Source organism: Hydra viridissima, unplaced genomic scaffold (genome assembly GCF_058129835.1).
Source record: "Hydra viridissima isolate aposymbiotic clone 2 unplaced genomic scaffold, HvirCarnegie_v1 scaffold_12, whole genome shotgun sequence".
NCBI classification, from domain to species: Eukaryota; Metazoa; Cnidaria; class Hydrozoa; order Anthoathecata; family Hydridae; genus Hydra; species Hydra viridissima.
The window spans coordinates 13,765,756-13,783,711 of NW_028324311.1; the positions used below are offsets into that span (position 1 = coordinate 13,765,756).

The following is a 17,956-nucleotide window of genomic DNA, read 5'->3' on the forward strand; positions in this document are numbered from 1 at the left end:
CAAGTTGGGGCAGTTGCCTCTCCGCCCTTGATAAGCAAACTAACAAATTTTAATATTCACATAATTTCTTTGAACTGTTAAAAGATTTTATTTCGATATCTCATCCATTTAACTCATTTATAGTTTACTCACCGTAATGTAAATGACCACAGTTTAAATGAAATATTACTATCAAATGCAATAACTTCCACGATGGCGGAAGCTTTTTTATAAAGGCATATTTTAAAAAAAAGATGTTTGAATGAAAGTTTAATAAAAAATGGTAGAAATACATCATAGAAAAATAAAAAAGGAATAAATAGAAAAAAATAATAGATAAAGGAGAAGTATAGAAACCAAAAAGGAGAGTAGAAAAAAAAAAGGAAAATGGCCCCGTGTGTGTACAAATAATTTTTTAAAATAATTTTTAAAAGATTTAAATAGTTTTGTCTTTTAAAAGATTTAAATAACTTTTATTTTTAATTTTCAATGACCAGAGCACGCTTCTTTTGGTCCTGGGTATGTAATTGATCATAAATGAGGGCCCCTTAAGAAAACTTCCCCAGGACCCAAAATTTCTCTCGGCTGCTATGATTGTATATATTTAAATTGATTAATTTGCATTAAACTGCTGTATTTTAATTTTTGTTTTGTTTTTTGGAATATGTTTAACTTGTATTTAATAAATCATTTAACGTTTTTTAACTAATCATTATATTATTATATAATTAGCATTGTTAAGAATAATTTAGCATTGGCATTATGAGCGTTTGTCTGGGCTTTACATGCTGAGCGTGCATCGTGAAAAAATACGCTCCAGAAAATCTGAATTTATGGAACAAGTTGTAAATAAGTTTGGCAGTGAACGCAGACAACTACAATTTCTATTTACTGAATAACAATGATTTAATTCTTATGTTGTTTTTTTTTACATTTTCTTTAATTTTTTTTTGTCACTGGTCTAATAAAATGACTTCATTAATTGATGCGTTTATGTAGTTTTTGAAATGTCACTGTTGAATTTTATTTTGCCATCACCCCCCCCCCCCTTTCTTTTAACAAATCCTGCCGGCGCCCATGTAAGTACTTATAGGTTAAATATTTCTCATAAACATTCACAGTGACTTTTCCCAAGATTCTTTATTTGTACCTAGATTTTCAGTACGGAGTGTAGGAATACCCCCATTTTCCCCCCCCCCCCCTCCCATAAACAAAAACGGGTTTTTTCTGCTCTTTACTCAGAAATTTACGGACAATAGTTTTGTATCTTTCTAGGGTCGAGAAGAATCGTTGAGTTCCTCAAGTTGAAATTAGTAACAAAAAGTTACCAGGTGACTAAATAAGAATATGAATGTAAAGAAGAATAAGATTAAAGATAATGAGAATAGCAAGAACATACAAAAAAATAATATCAATCATCGTAAAGATATTATTAATAGTAATAACATTGATAAAATAACAGTAAGAAAAATAATAAAAATTGTAAAAACAGGGCGCAATTGAACCAAGATAAGTAATCACAATACTTTTTTTCAAAATTACAATAAGCAAATTTTTATAACAGATTATTTTGTTTTCGGATAAAAGAAAAAAATCAATTCGTAAATCCCTGATGATTTCAATGGGTACTTGGGTATATTACATAAAATTTCCTTTTAATTTTATTTGAATTTTACCCAATCTTGTTTATAATTCCATGTTCATGAGCTAGTAAATAACTAGACACTAGATTACCGAGCCGCTTTAACCCTTGTCAAGAAACTAAACATCCCAGGCTTTTAATCATAGCAAATGCATTCCGATCATCACTTAGTCCAAGGACTGGTATTATTTAAAGCTGGTATTGCAATAACACTACTGTTAAAGTTAAACTTACCGCTCATTAAATCTTCAAAATATTAAAAACATCTTAGTGTTTTAATGAACTGATTTATAATATTTGAAATTTTAATTTTAAAAAAGTACTTTAAGAAAACCAAAGTTTCTTATAAAAAAAAAAAACATCCTTCGGAAAGCGTAGGTATGCCACGGGAACTTGAACCGTTCGCCTTAAACCAACACGATTCACTTTTAAATGAGCTGGATAGTGAGTCCATCTTTGAAAAAGCGTTGTCAGAAAACAAGGAATGCTCTTCGAAAACAGGCGCATTATACACCGCCGATACAACTGAGAAAAAGGGAAACTTAGAGCTTCTGCTGATTCACTCTTTACCGATATGGGCGCGGTATAACGTCTGCTGCTTTCCTCTCCTTCTAAATTTATAGTTAAAAATGCATTTTTAAGTACCAAAAAGGAAGAGTGCTAATGTTTTTAGTAATCTAAAACACTGAATAATAATATATATATCTATTGATCTCCATAATTATCATTCTTTTTGTTATTATTATATATATTATTGTTGTTACTATTGTTTTTGTTTTTACTATTTTTTTTGTTATTAATATTGTTATTTTGTTTCTGTTATTATTATTAATATTTTCTTCATTATAATTGTTAGTATTATTATTTTGATTGTTCTTGCCATTCTTATTATCTTTATTCTTCTTCTTCTTTTCTTATTCTTCTTCTTATTATAATAATAATAATAATAACTATTATTATTATTATTGCTATTATTTTTATTATTATTATTCTTATTACTATTATCATTAACATTATTATTATTGATATTATTATTAATAATAATACTGTTATTATAACTATTATTATTATTATTATTATTATTATTATTATTATTATTATTATTATTATTATTATTATATTTATTATTATTATTGTTATTACTATTGTTTCTCTATTATTATTATCATTATTTTTATTATTATCCTTATTATTATTATCATTATTATTATTACCATTATTATTATTATTATCATGATTATTATTATTACCATTTTTGTTATTTTTATCATTATTATTATTATTATCATTCTTATTATTATTATTATTATTATTATTATTATTATTATTATTATTATTATTATTATTATTATTATTATTATCTTAATTTTTATTATTATCATTATTTATTATTATTATCATTATTATTATTGTTATCATTAATATTATTATTATCACTAATATTATTATTATCATTAATATTAATCTTATCATTATTTTTATTATTATCATTATTGTTATTGTGATCATGTTTATTATTATTACCATTTTTATTATTATTATGATTATTAATATTTTTATCATTATTATTTTTATTATTATCATTATTATTATTATTTTCATTATTATTATTGTTATCATTATTATTATTATTATCATTACTACTTATATGAATATTAATAACAGTATTATTAATATTCTCCTGATTCTTATTATTGTTGAAATGAATCTTATTAAAAAATTTCTTTTATATTATTGTTGTTATTAATAATGCCTTTAATATTATTTTCTTGATATTGTTAAGGCTATCAGGCGTGCATGTTGGAATGTTAAAACGGTTACCTAATCACTTTGAACAATCGGGTGAATTCTTTTTGCTGCGCAACGATTGTTCAATTTTCTCATAGCCTTTCTCATATTCTAATTATTCATAAAAGATATGTTAAAGATATGTTACAAAAATAACAAAGCATATATTTATAAAGAGTGAAAGACAGCAGACGTTTTACCGCGCCCAAGTTGGTAATGTGGGATACAGCAGAAGCTCTGAAGTTTCCCTGTTTCTTAGTAGTATCAGCAAGATACTTGTCGTCTGTTTTCGAAGAGCAAGTGCCGATTTCTGACAATGCTGTTTCAAAGATGGATTCACACTCCAGCTCGTTTAAAAAAGAATCGTATCGATCTGTTGCGAACGAATCAAGTTCCAGCGGCTTACTTGTGCTATCAGAAGGATGTACTTTACTTTTAAAAAACTTTGGTTTTCTTAATAGTTTTTTTGCTTTTGAGAAAATCATTTTTTGTTTTTAAATAAATATTTCTAAAGCTGTTTTATGAGAAGTCACTTTGAAAATCAATTTAAGAGAACCGAGCCTATATTGATAAGTGAAGGTGACGTCAAATTATGACATTTCTAGCATCAGATTGCTTACATTTAAAAACATCGAAAAGATCTAGTCTGGCCTGTAGTTTCTTTAATTTTTGATTTCTCTTTAATGTTCGATTCTTCTCTACACTCATGTGTGCTAACATCTTTTTATAAACTCTCACAAAGTTTATAAAAAGTTTTTTTTTACAAAGCTTGTTATAAATTGAGAAAACAAAATGATTTGACATGTTTCATTTTAGCTCGCTGGATATATAAACAACGAATGATACTATAAATAAATAAATAGTGTTATCTACACTTATTTATATTGACTTTATTATAATTTTTACATTAATTTGTACATTTAAATTTGTTTTTTATTCTTATTATTGTTCTTATTGTTGTTATAATTTATATAAATGATAAAAATGATTATGATTTGATAATAAATAATAAAAACAGTTAAACAAATGCTAACAAAATAAACAAAATAGAGAACAAAATTAATAGCAATAAGAATAATACTAAAAATCTATATAACAGTATTATTATTATAAGTAGCTGTTATAAGTATAGTAAAATTCATAATAGAACTAATAATACCAAAAACATAAGTAATAATAAGGATTGGAATAACATTCATAACAATAATGCTAAAAATAATAATAATAACAACAACAGTAACAATTATAATCATAATAATGTAAAAAACAATATTGATAATAATAATAATAAAAACAATAATATTAATGATACTAATCTTTGTATTAATGATAATAAACTTAACAAAAGTAATAAAATAGTAACAAAAATAAAAATAGAGATAATAATAAAAATGATAATAAAAACAATAACAAAAATACTAATAAAAACAATACTAATTAAAAAAACAACAAAATTAAATAATAATAATTGTAATAACAACAAAAATAATAACAATGGCAATAAAAATAATCAAAATGAAAGTTTAAATAATAATACTAATAATAATAATAATAATAAAAATATTAATAAGAACATTAAGAATTAAAAAATAATAATAAAAATAATAATATTAATCAAAAATAGATAATAATAAAGTTAATAATAATAATATTAAGAATTAAAAAACAATAATGATAAAAATAGTAATTTTAATCAAAAGTAAATAATAATAATAATAAAAATAATAATAATAATAATAGTAGTAATGGCAATAATGAGAACATAAGTAATAATAACAATGACGACAATAATAATGATAATAATAAAAAAAAAATTAACAATTACAACAAAAATAATCAAAATGAAAGTATAAATAATAATACTAATAATAATAATAAAAATATTAATAATAATATTAAGAACTAAAAAAAATTATTAAAAATAATAATAATAATAATAATAATAATAATAGTAATAATAATAATAATAATAATAATAGTAATAATAATAATAATAATAATAATAATAATAATAATAATAATAATAATAATAATAATAATAATAATAATAATAATAATAATAATAATAATAATAATAATAATAATAATAATAATAATAATAATAATAATAATAATAATAATAATAATAATAATAATAACAACAATAATGAGAGCAATAGTAATAATAACAATGACAACAATAATAATGATAATAATAATAAAAAAAAAATTAACAATTACAACAAAAATAATCAAAATGAAAGTTTAAATAATAATACTAATAATAATAATAAAAATATTAATAATACTATTATGAGTTAAAAAATAATAATGATAAAAATAATAATATTAATCAAAAATAAATAATAATGAAAATAAAAATGCTAATGATAATAACATTAAGAATTAAATAATAATATTAAAAATAATGATAATAATAAAAAATAAATAATAATGATAATAAAAATGCTAATGATAATCACATCAAGAATACAAACATTAATAATGATGTTATTTATGATAATATTAATATTAATATTAATAATAATAATAAAAATAATATCTACTGTTATATGGGACAGTAATAATTTAATTATTGTAAAGGACCAATTTGAATGTGACATTTATTGTTTAATTATTATAAGTGGGTTTTGTTATGAGTGGGATTAGTAACTTTGTTACTGCTAATGTTTTTAATGGTTAATACAACGGATTGTTTTTTTCACGATCCTCCTATATATTTTATTTTCTGTTGGTGAAGCAGCTTAGGCACCACTCTTTTATTACGTACAAGTCTAAACATATTGTCTCTCCAAAGTAAAAGGAGCAGTTTTCATTCTTTGAGATTTTACAATAATAATAATAGCAATATTAACAAAAATAAAGATAACCAGAACAATAATTATAATAAAAGTTTTAATGACAGTAGTAACAGTTATTCTAAGAACAGTAATAGAAATATTAATATGTAAAGTAAGAAAAACAACACTATAACAATCGAAATATGAAAATGTACAGAAAAGTTTTTTTTAATAAAATTAATTTATTATATGACTAATCTGTGACCAAATATTATAATGCATGTAATCATTTTAAATTCTATCTTTAAATAACTTCTTTTTATTAATAATTATTTGTTTTTACCGCATGCATCTTTCTTATAACAAAGTTAATTAGAAAATACTTTAACGGCCGAAAAAATATTTTCTGCTAAAACTATGGGTTAACTTACCCCAATTAAGATTCTGATTGGCCCATGGAACATCATTTTAAATAAAGCATTTGAAAAAAGTTCACAAACTTATATAAGCTTTTCATAATACAATTTTTGATGGCATATAGCGTTAGCAACCTTCTTCCATAAAGAAACGAAATAAAGCATGAAATGCAAAAATGTTGGAAGTCAAAGAAAAAAAAGTGAACCAACGTGCCCCGGTCTACCTTAATAAGTAAATCAAATGCAATGTTACAAAATCTTTTGTTTGTTGACAATCGTTATGTATGTTTAATAATTATAAAATAATAATAGTATTATTAAGTTAATAATTATAAATATATAAATTATTATATCATTACCATCGACGCTTTTTTTTTTTTTTTTTTTTTCATCTCAGAAATCATGCGACGTGTTTCTTTATGTTTCGACTGTACGAATGTATTTTGGTTTTACGCAAGACAACAACCGTCATGACGCTTTAAGTTTGAAGCTAACTTTGCTGATGCATCTTGGCAAAGAATCATCTGGACTCCAAAATTTAAGATTCAAAAAAAAGTTCCTGCGCGTTTGTCTTCAAAAGAATGTAGCAACAAAAGTCATGAAAAAACACATTAGCACGAAAACGTAATAAATCGCCACAGCACATCTTTTGGTTCAGTTTTGTTTGCACGTATTCCGTTTGTTCCATTCATATCTTTGTATTTAAATGTTACTTTCCTAAGTTTACAAGGTATGTTAAATTAAAGACAATAATGAAAAACACTTTTAAAACACATAAAAACTTCAAATGAAAATGTTCTGAAGTTTTAAATGGAAATGTGCATGAAGCACTTATTACGTCTGACAAGTGTTAGGTGGAGTCAAGCATTCAAACGGGTGTCAAATACTAAACGGGTTTTGTTCGTTGTCATGGGTGCAAATACGTTGTGTTGTATATAAAACGGTTTAAAATTAATGCCGTTTGAAAATTTATGACGAAGCAGCACAGAAGTAGAAGTTAAAATTGGCGAGTTTGAGAAACGTTAAAGAATGTATAATTTTGCTTGTTGTTGCATAGTGTTATTATAAGCTTTGATTAAACAGGCACACAGTTGCGTTATCATTGTTTCGTTTAATCTAGCTGTATTTTTTGCATACTTGCTATTTGTGCATTACACAGTTGTTTTCCAAAAAGCAAAGTGAATAACGTATAAAGATTATATTCTTCCATAAAAGAATTTACTTCAATGAGAAAAGATTTATGTTGGAAGAGTGCTTTTCTTGAGAGCTCATAATATAACCAACATGCAGCTTTTATAATAGCTGATCAAATTAATGACAAGTTGCTATGCACGGACAAAAGCAGACAGTGTTCATTCCTTCCCTTCTACCATAATGAAATTTACATAGGCGAGGGTTTCCACTTTCGTTGTTGGTTGCATATCAAAAGAGTCGCTATTTGGATTATTCAGGTACCTTTAAATGTTTAATCTAGAATTTGGATCTCCGTTAGATAGTTTATAAGCAATCATAGTAAAGGAATTAAAAATATGATCCGAGATTTAAGATTAGTTTTGCGATGCTATTGATAAGTGTGGTAGTCGGGGTGTAACTTTTATTTTGGAATACTTTTGAGATTTTCACGCAAGCTTTTTTAAATGATAAACCTTTTTGAAATGTTTTAAAGACTTTTTTTTTTTTTCTTTTTGGTTTTTCTTTTCCTGATATGATCTTTTCTTTTACAAACTTTTCCACTAAAGCAATATTCTGTTTTTTTAATCTAAATCTGAACAAGTTTCTTTTTAGATTTTTTTTTTTTTTTCACTGTTAAAAAAATATTTACCATTTGCAATGACATTGTGATGAAAGATGCCAGAAAAGTTTTTTTCTGTTAAATTTCTGAAACTGATTTAACTATTGAGGTATTAAGATAACCTATAAAGAAATATTTTTCTGTTAAATTTCTGAAACTGATTTAACTATTGAGGTATTAAGATAACCTCTAAAGAAATATTTTTCTGTTAAATTTCTGAAACTGATTTAACTATTGAGATAACCTATAAAGAAATATTTTTCTGTTAAATTTCTGAAACTGATTTAACTATTGAGGTATTAAGATAACCTATAAAGAAATATTTTTCTGTTAAATTTCTGAAACTGATTTAACTATTGAGATAACCTATAAAGAAATATTTTTCTGTTAAATTTCTGAAACTGATTTAACTATTGAGGTATTAAGATAACCTATAAAGAAATATTTTTCTGTTAAATTTCTGAAACTGATTTAACTATTGAGATATTAAGATAACCTATGGTTTTTCAAACGAGAGCACTGTGGACCAGTAGGTGAAAAAAGTAAGAAAGGTTTGAGTAGTGTCTATCATTAAATGATGTCATGTCCATGCATCAGTATTTTGTGCAGAGATTTAGCCATACCATTTTATGGATAAAGTGATCATGCATTCCTACAGTGTAAAAACCAAAATCTTTGAGTTTGACCAACCTTTGTACCAATTGGGTTTCTTGATAGTTTGGTTTTTTTGATAATTTGCTTTCTTGATAATTTGCTTTCTTGATAAATATGTAAATGAAGTATCGCACAATCTTGATCTTTCTGAAATGATTTATTTACAATGGTTATTACCGTTTTTAAATTTCAATATTCAAATGATCAAAGTCAGTATATGAGAGATTTTTATGAGTAATAAAATGTGTAGACGTTTGACATGCATCGCAAATTGTTTTTTAAATGTAATTTTTAACAGTGAATAAAATTTGATTTAAAGGCTTTGATAAAGCAATATTACACAAATATCACAGTAATAAAAAAATGACTTTATGTTCTAAGTAGCAAAAAATAATATTTAATTTCTTTTAACTCTTTAGTTTTATTTTTCCTAACATTCTTCATGGTTTTGCACAATTCAATATAGTTGTTATTCCAATTGTTTAAATGATTTTTTCTTGATTGGGTTGGCTATTATCAATAAATCAGTTATATAAGTTATACCTGATAATACAAAACATTCTGCTGGACTGAGAATCATTTTTTCTGTCATTAACATTGGATATAATTTAGGACCAAGCATGTTTGGTCAGAAAATAAACTTGATGAAGAGGATGAGAATGATGAGGATGATGATGATGGTGATGATGATGATGATGATGATGATGATGGTGATGGTGATGGTGATGATGATGATGATTTGAATGCGGATGATAACAAGTATGATGAGGATGATGATAATGATGATGATGATGATGATGATGATGATGATGATGATGATGATGATGATGATGTTGATGATTTGAATGAGGATGATGATGAGGATGAGGATGATGATGATGATGGTGATGACGTTGATGATTTGAATGAGGATGATGATGAGTATGAAGAGGAGGAGGATGAAGATGAGGATGATGATGAGGATGAAGAGAATGAGAATGATGAGGATGAGGATGCTGATGATGTCACATTCATCTTGCCCATTTATAATAATCATGGTGTTTCTGTAACTTTTAAAACTTATTAGTATTTTTATTTTCATTATTATCATAAATATTTTCATTTATATCATTATCACTATAATCATTGTTTAAATTATTTATGTTTATATTAATGTATATATAATATTGAGTGTTTGTATTTTTATTTCTTATGTTTGCATTATTATTATTAATATCTTTATTATTCATTTTTTATAATATTACCATTATTTTCTTTATTATTGTTATCATAATAAAAATTACTATTATTGTTATTATTTTTATCATTATTATTGTTATTCATAATATTGTTGTAATCATTATTATTTTTATTGTTTTTATTATTATTATTATTATTATTATTATTATTATTATTATTATTATTATTATTATTATTATTATTATTATTATTAAAATTATTATTATTATTATTATTATTATTATTATTATTATTATTATTATTATTATTATTAATAATATTATTATTATTAATAATATTATTATTATTAATAATATTATTATTATTAATAATATTATTATTATTATTAATATTATTATTATTTATATTATTGTTATTGTTATTATTATTATTATTATCACTATTATTATTATTATCACTATTATTATTATTGTTATTGTTATTATTATTATTATTATTAATATTATTATTATTAATATTATTATTATTGTTATTGTTATTATTATTATTTATAGTATTAATATTATTATTATTGTTATTGTTATTATTATTATTATTATTATTATTATTATTATTATTATTATTATTATTATTATTATTATTATTATTATTTATAGTATTAAAATTATTATTATTATTATTATTATTGTTATTATTATTATTATTATCACTATTATTATTATTATTTTTGTAATTATTATTATTAATGCTATTCTTCTTATTATTATTTGTATTATTACTATTATTATCATTATTATTTTTGTTATTAGTTTTATTGTTATTATTATTTCTTTTATTATTTTTGTTATTACTATTATCATTTTTATTATTATTCTTATTTTTATCATTATTATTAATATTATCATTATTATCATCAGTATCATTATTATTATTTTTGTTATTATTATTATAATTATAATAGTTACAATAATAATATTTTTAGTATAGAGTTTAGTTATAATATTACTAATGATAAGTGCAATAATAAGTTTATCAATAATGAAAGTAAAATAAATCAAAGTCAATTGCAATAATTTTGGTTTTCATTGGGAGTTAAGTTAGATTCTTTTTGTAAAGTTTTTATTACTGTTATAGTTTATAACGTAATGTGGCTTTAAATTTATTTACTTTTTTTTAGATTTTTTTCGAAATATAGAAAAGTGAGTCATTAAATTTTCCTTTTGGCAGAGCCTTTTTTCTGCTTTATTCACAATCATTAGTATTGTGTTATTGGTATATTTTAATGTTTGTCTTTGTTACTTTTATTTTTTATTTTTTTATTAGGTGATTAGGCAGGAGAATGTCTTCGGAAACTAATTTGTCAATGAACAACCTGACAAAAGAGTTTTACCTGAAAACACTTATATAAATACGGATAGTAATGATTTATTTGTTGCTGAAAGACCTTCTTTTTGAGAAAAATATTTTTGCTCCTAAAAAGAAGAATTTACAAGCAATTACAATATCTGCTCTGGTGTATTAAATTCAATAAGTCAAGTTACCGAAGATTGCTTAAGTATGCTTTTTTCTTTTCTCATTTAAAACAAACATTGAAGTATTCTATTACATAAATTTAATATGTAAATGTTATTTAAATATTATATAAACATTCTATTTAATATTGATCCTTTCTCTTAAGTTAGAAAGAATATATTTTTCAGGAAGAAGAGTTTTCTTCTGTCAGTTTTTCTTTGTTGCTTATTTTCAAAGATTACAGTTAGTTATGAAGATTTGTTTCCTGTGTTTGCTGCTACAAATGTGAAATATGGTGAGTATGTTGATTTTGAAAGGGGCAACTTTTCACCTATCCTATTCTCTATTTTTATTTGTTTGTTTTAGACGAAGGTAAATTCCCATTTTCAACTTCTTTGTAATTACTATTCTACACTTAAAAATGCTGTTTTCGTTCTATGTAATTTTTCATTCTTTAAATCTTCAAGTGTTTAAGTTTTTAGATGGGTTGAGTATGAGTACATCCGACATTGGTTTATTGAATTTGATTACAGGTCTTTCCGTCATAGTTATTCAATATGTAATCTAATTAACAAGGTATTTTTATTCGGTTATCAATATAACGTTTTCATTTTTGTTGCTATAACTTTGCTCATTGACTCTAATTGCCCAGGTCCCTGTTTTTTAAGAAACACATCCCTGCATTACGCATGCAATTATTGACGTTAAAATCATAATTTGACGATTAGTTACTGAGGTTTTATTAAATTACCCTTGATGAATATTATTCAAGTTTTATTTATGAATGTAAGCAAATAACAGAAGTTGTAAATTTGTATTTCCACCTTTAGGAGTACTTCACAAAGTTTAGGCATTCCATTTTATTTCCTATTTAGCAATTGAAGTTTTCTTTGAAATCTCAAAGCGCTCTTTTGACACAATTTTTCATTTAAAAAAATGTTACAAAGAAATGAAAAGTTTCATTAATCTTCTCGCCACAGAAGTTTTTTTGTCGAAATAAAAGATAACGTTGATTATTTTGTTAAAAACTTGTCACGTGATTAACAAAAGCAATTATGTGGGTGTCAAGCGTTATTTAAAAATTAATGAGTAAAAATCTTTATTAATTGGTTTACAGTTTATAAACAAATTGGGCGCTAAAAAGGTACTTATGAAAGTAATTTTTATATTTTAAATTATATATAAGTTTATTGCAACATGAATCTAAAGCATTTTATATATAAAAAAAAAAAAAAAACTTTATATATTCAAATATGTACCTTATATGAAATAAATTGGTACCTAATCAGTTTTTAATCATAACAGTTTTAGTAACTTCAACAAAAATTGCGTTACATAATTGATTCAACTTATTATTCTCAAATCTTTCTTTAAGTGAACATTTTATTCAATCATGGAGCATGCTGATTGTTTAAATACCGTGTGTCCCATAAGTCACTTCAAAAACAAATCTGTTTTATTTCTCCAAATACTTTTTTTAATCAAACAAGTTTGAATGATAAATAAACGTCTTAGGAATGGGGTTTGGGGATATCATTCAATATGCCCGCCATCACATACCAGCATTAATTGAAGGCGATCGTAAAAGACAGAAGCGTTTGTCCAATATTTTTAACAGTTAATTGCTAGGCAGAGATATTTGAGTCTTAAGATTTTCAAGTGGCAAAGGTGGTCCGGACATTACACCAACTGTTTGACGGCAATAAATCTGATGAACGTAGTGAGCAGAACTGTTTGAAAAAACATCTATAAGACGATCATTCGGAAAGGTCTCCTAGAAAATGCTGCACATTTTTTCTTTATGTGCAGCAGAGTGGCCTCTTGTTGGTATAATGTTGCTGCACGTTTTCGGTGGGCTTTCAAGTATCGAACTACGTAGTGCTGTAACAGAAAGATAGCTGTCACCATCAATAGCCCCGGTTTGCCATATAAAAACGCTCAACTTTTGTGAATTAAGTCACTTTTTGTGTCTTCGATAGAACAAAAGTGGGTTTTTGTTGAACTGTTTTTTCACTTTATTTCAGAGAAAAATTTTCATGTTTTTTTTTTTTTTTTTTAGATTTGTTAAGAAAAGTTCGCTCTAACGAGGATATAAACTTTTTTTTTAAGAAATCTGTTTAGTTAAAAATTTTGTGAAAACGTGTTGGTCATAATCAAGAGCAAGTTCATCTTGGCATTTTCATATCCAAACTTTAAGCCATAACTAACCAAAGGTTGGCCATAAATGATCCTATAAATTAGCGCATATTATGGTTTTCGTAGCGAGTTATGGGACACACTGTGTATGTAAAGTTGTTTTTTCATGTTCTTTTGGTATTAATTTGGTTTTCAAGTTTCGAGCTGTTTTGGTTTCGGCTTCGGTTTCACTCAAATTTCGGTTTCGATTACGGTTTTACCGAACTGAATTTTCGGTACTTTTTGTTTCAACTGAAATTTGTTTATTCGGTACTTTCGCATTTCGGTCGTTTACTAATTACGTTTACTTTGTTTTACGGGTTTCTCATTTTTCAAAATTCTCAAAACTCATTTTTAATGTTTATTGTATGTACTATTCTGAAATTATTAGAAAAATCCAGTTATAAACCGTCAGAAGTTGCACGAAAATATAAGTATATAACGTTAGGCGTAGCAGAAAATGTTTGAAAATCACCAAATATTGATTTTTGAGAGGTAGGAAGAACAACCATATAGTTTTAAACCAAAACATAGGCCTATACATATAGGGTAACCTGGGGCAAAGCGAGACACTTTCAGGGAGAATGTTCGTAACTTGAGAAGAATCGCGTTTCATAACAAGAACTTTTGCAGACCACTAGCACATTATGTGTCTAATAATCTCTTAAATATTTGTGGTGATAGGTTGTTGCATTGGTACATAATTAAATTCAAAATGACAATAACTACCCTGTCTCACTTTCCCCAAAACCTGGGGCAAAGTGAGACAGATTTCATTTGAAGAAAAAACTAAGTTAAAAATATAATTTTCAATAAAATTAAAGCAGACTTTTAATAAATTCGATCTGATTAAACATAAGAATGCAAATAAAAACACAAAATTATCGTTTTGTAATGTAATTTTTACTTTTAAATCAAAAAACATGATAGAAATTAAAAATAATCAATAAAAAAAATGCATGTGCAAAGTTTGATGTTAGTAAAAAAATGTGAATAAAATCTATTCACATAAAAAGCAAACATCGTTTAATGTGCAGTCTTCGTGTACCCAAACAGCACATACACAACAAGTAATCCAGTCAATTTGGGTACCATGGCACCCTTTCCCTAGACAAACTGGACAAAACCATTCCTCTTCATTGTTTACATTTTTTTCAATCAAGCATTTCTTTAATTTTGTTTTCTTTTTGTTCTTTTTTATATTTTTTTTGTTTAATTTATTATCATTGTTCTTTTCCAGTAAATTTTTGTTCTTTTTGTTCTTTTTTTTTTTTCCTATTGTTTTTTTCTCATTCGTTGTTCTTTTCAAGTAAGATTTTTTTCCTATATGGAGAACTAGTTATAATTTGAGATTTTTCAGCTAATTTTCTTTTTGTAGGGTAAAGTTTTGGAGTTTGAAGTATGTCTTCAAAAGAACTTGATGAAGTAGCAGTGGTCTCTAGAAAGCTTTCAATTGGCTTTAATTTATCATGACTCATAAATTCTAATGTAGTCAACTCTGGCTGCTGTAAAATTTCACTTTCTTTTTTGTTATGGCGTTCAAAGTGAATTTCATGAGGTATGGATAACCTGATTTTATTATTATTATTAACACTTAAAGATGTCCTTGGATATTCATTTTCTAACAAATGCGGATTAAATGGGACAATTCCAGTTGCTCTAAAACTAGAAGTAGCATTTTCTATATTAGCAGCTCTTAAATATGCTTCATTAAAAATTTCTCCTAGATTTTCTATTGTCTTCCTGAATATCTCCTAGATTTTCTATTGTCTTCCTGAATGGTTTCTCATCCATCTCAAACATGCTTGATTAAAAAAGGTTTTCAAAGGCTTAAAAAATCCACGGTCCAATGGCTGAAGTTTATGAGTTGTGTGTGGTGGTAGCGATAGCAAAAACCATGCATTGTCTCGAGCATAGTCTATAAGTTTTAAACTTTTGGTATGAGAACGATGACCGTCAAATATAAGTAAAACTTTGTTGATCAAGGTGCATTGTACATGTTTAACAAAATGTTGCATATATTCAAAAAAGAAATCAGTATTAACCCAGCCGTTTTCTGAGCATCCTTGAATAGTTCCAACTGGAGCATTATCTGTGAGTAAAAATTTCTTTTTTTTGCGCTTAAATGTCATCATGGGTGGTACATAATGACCAACAGAATTATATGCACATAAATCTGTTGTTGTGACTCCTTTTTCCCCACTTGTCACTGATGAAACACACCGTTTTCCTGTAGATGAGATAACTTTTAATGGCTTATGGACGCATGACAACCCAGACTCATCACAATTAAAAATTTGATGTGGCTCAAAGTGATATTTATCTAACAAATTCTCTAAATTACTAAAGTAGATTTTAATATTATCTTCGTTCAAACCGAATACTCTGCTTATAGAAATTGCTTCTGGTTTTCTTAGTGATAAATCAGGATGGCGTTTTAAAAAGCCTCGCACAAAGTCTTCTCCTGCTGATTTACTATCTTTGTTAAAAGGATTTGGAATTAAATTTTTTTTGCAGAACTCAAATACTATCAATCTAATATCCATCATTGAGAGACCATAAAATGAATTGTCCATATCTTTAATATACTTATTTAGATCTTGTTCTTGGTTATCAGAAAGCACTTTTCTAAATCTTCCAAGTAAATTAGTATGTAAACCACTTTCGAGTGAAGCCTTTTTAACACGCCGATGTAGTGAATCTTTTGGCACACTAAAGTTTTTACAAGCTTTTCTTAAAGACATCTTGTTCACATTTACTGCTGTTATAGCATTTTTCATGTCATCTTCGTTCCAGTTAGCTTGATTAGTTTTTCTCTTGTAGTTTCTCATTTAAAGTTTTTTGGTCACTAAATGACAACAAAGTTATATTAAATCCTTTTAAAGTTTCTAATAAAATTATGTTTCACTTTTACATAAAATTCTTTCGTAAAATGATAATATCGTAAACGTTTACTATTTACGATTTATAAAGTTTATAAACTTGCTATCCTAAACGTTTACCTTAACGATCTTTTTCAGTAACTAGCGTTGTCGCACTTTCCCCGCAAATGTGAAGTTATAAATTTCTTAAATATCTTTGAAACAAAATAATCTGACATAAAAATAAGAGTGGCGGCTGAAAGATAACAAATAAACGGTTACAAACTCAATATTATGTTTGTTATGTGGTAAAAAACGGCAGCGTACGTGGATTTTTTCCATATAAGAAAAAAAAAAAATTTGATTTTTCAATCAAATTGACGCAACTCTTAAGCTTTAAACGGACTTTTCTATGTCATATTATATAAAAAAAAGCTGATGGAAACTACTTTAAAACATAAAAAGAAACATGAAATTTTGAATATAATTAAACAAAATCACTGAATCATTTTAAAAAAATTCTGTACAAAGCTAGAAAACCTAGTTGTCTCACTTTGCTCCGGTGTCTCGCTTTGCCCCAGGTTACCCTATAACAAAAAAAAACTTGAAAAAAAGAAAAGTTGCCCCTCCCTCAAGACACCGGAAAATGACAACTTTTCGGTCATCTTTTCGCTAACCTTGTTTGCTTAAGGAGGGATCAAAAGTGATCGCTTGACTTTGAAGAGCAATTTTCGTTTTCTGAAATTTCTTTTTCAAAGATGGATACACAATCCAGCTCGTTTAAAAATGAATCATATCGATCGATTGGGAATGAATCAAATTTCCATGGCGTAGATGTGCTTTCGAAGGACGTACCTTATTATTAAAAAACTGCGGTTTTCTAAAATATTTGGTCATTATGGACATTTTATGTAAAATTTTCATTTTTTAAAATACAAGTAGTTAGCAAATTATATTGCTGCTCGAATAATAATTTAACTCGAATAACTTATAAAATAACTCGAAACAGACAAACTGGCCTGATGTAGCATTTGAAGGTGACGTCAAATTATGTCATTTCTAGCATCGAATTGATTTCATTTGAAAACATCTAAAACATCTCGTCTCGCCTGTAGTTTCTTTTACTTCTGATTTCTCTTTGTTTTCTATTTACCTTATCTTTATCTTTTTCCGGTCAT

General features: G+C 25.4%; 1 long non-coding RNA gene across 1 annotated transcript; it reads right to left on the reverse strand.

The window, feature by feature from the left end:
* Positions 1 to 1,834: 1,834 nt before the first annotated feature.
* On the reverse strand, positions 1,835 to 3,944 carry LOC149881392 (uncharacterized). The gene is made up of 3 exons (XR_016445740.1): positions 3,610 to 3,944; positions 3,443 to 3,520; positions 1,835 to 2,232 (listed from the first exon to the last, which is right to left on the reverse strand). It is a non-coding gene; the product is annotated as an uncharacterized LOC149881392 (long non-coding RNA).
* Positions 3,945 to 17,956: the final 14,012 nt, after the last annotated feature.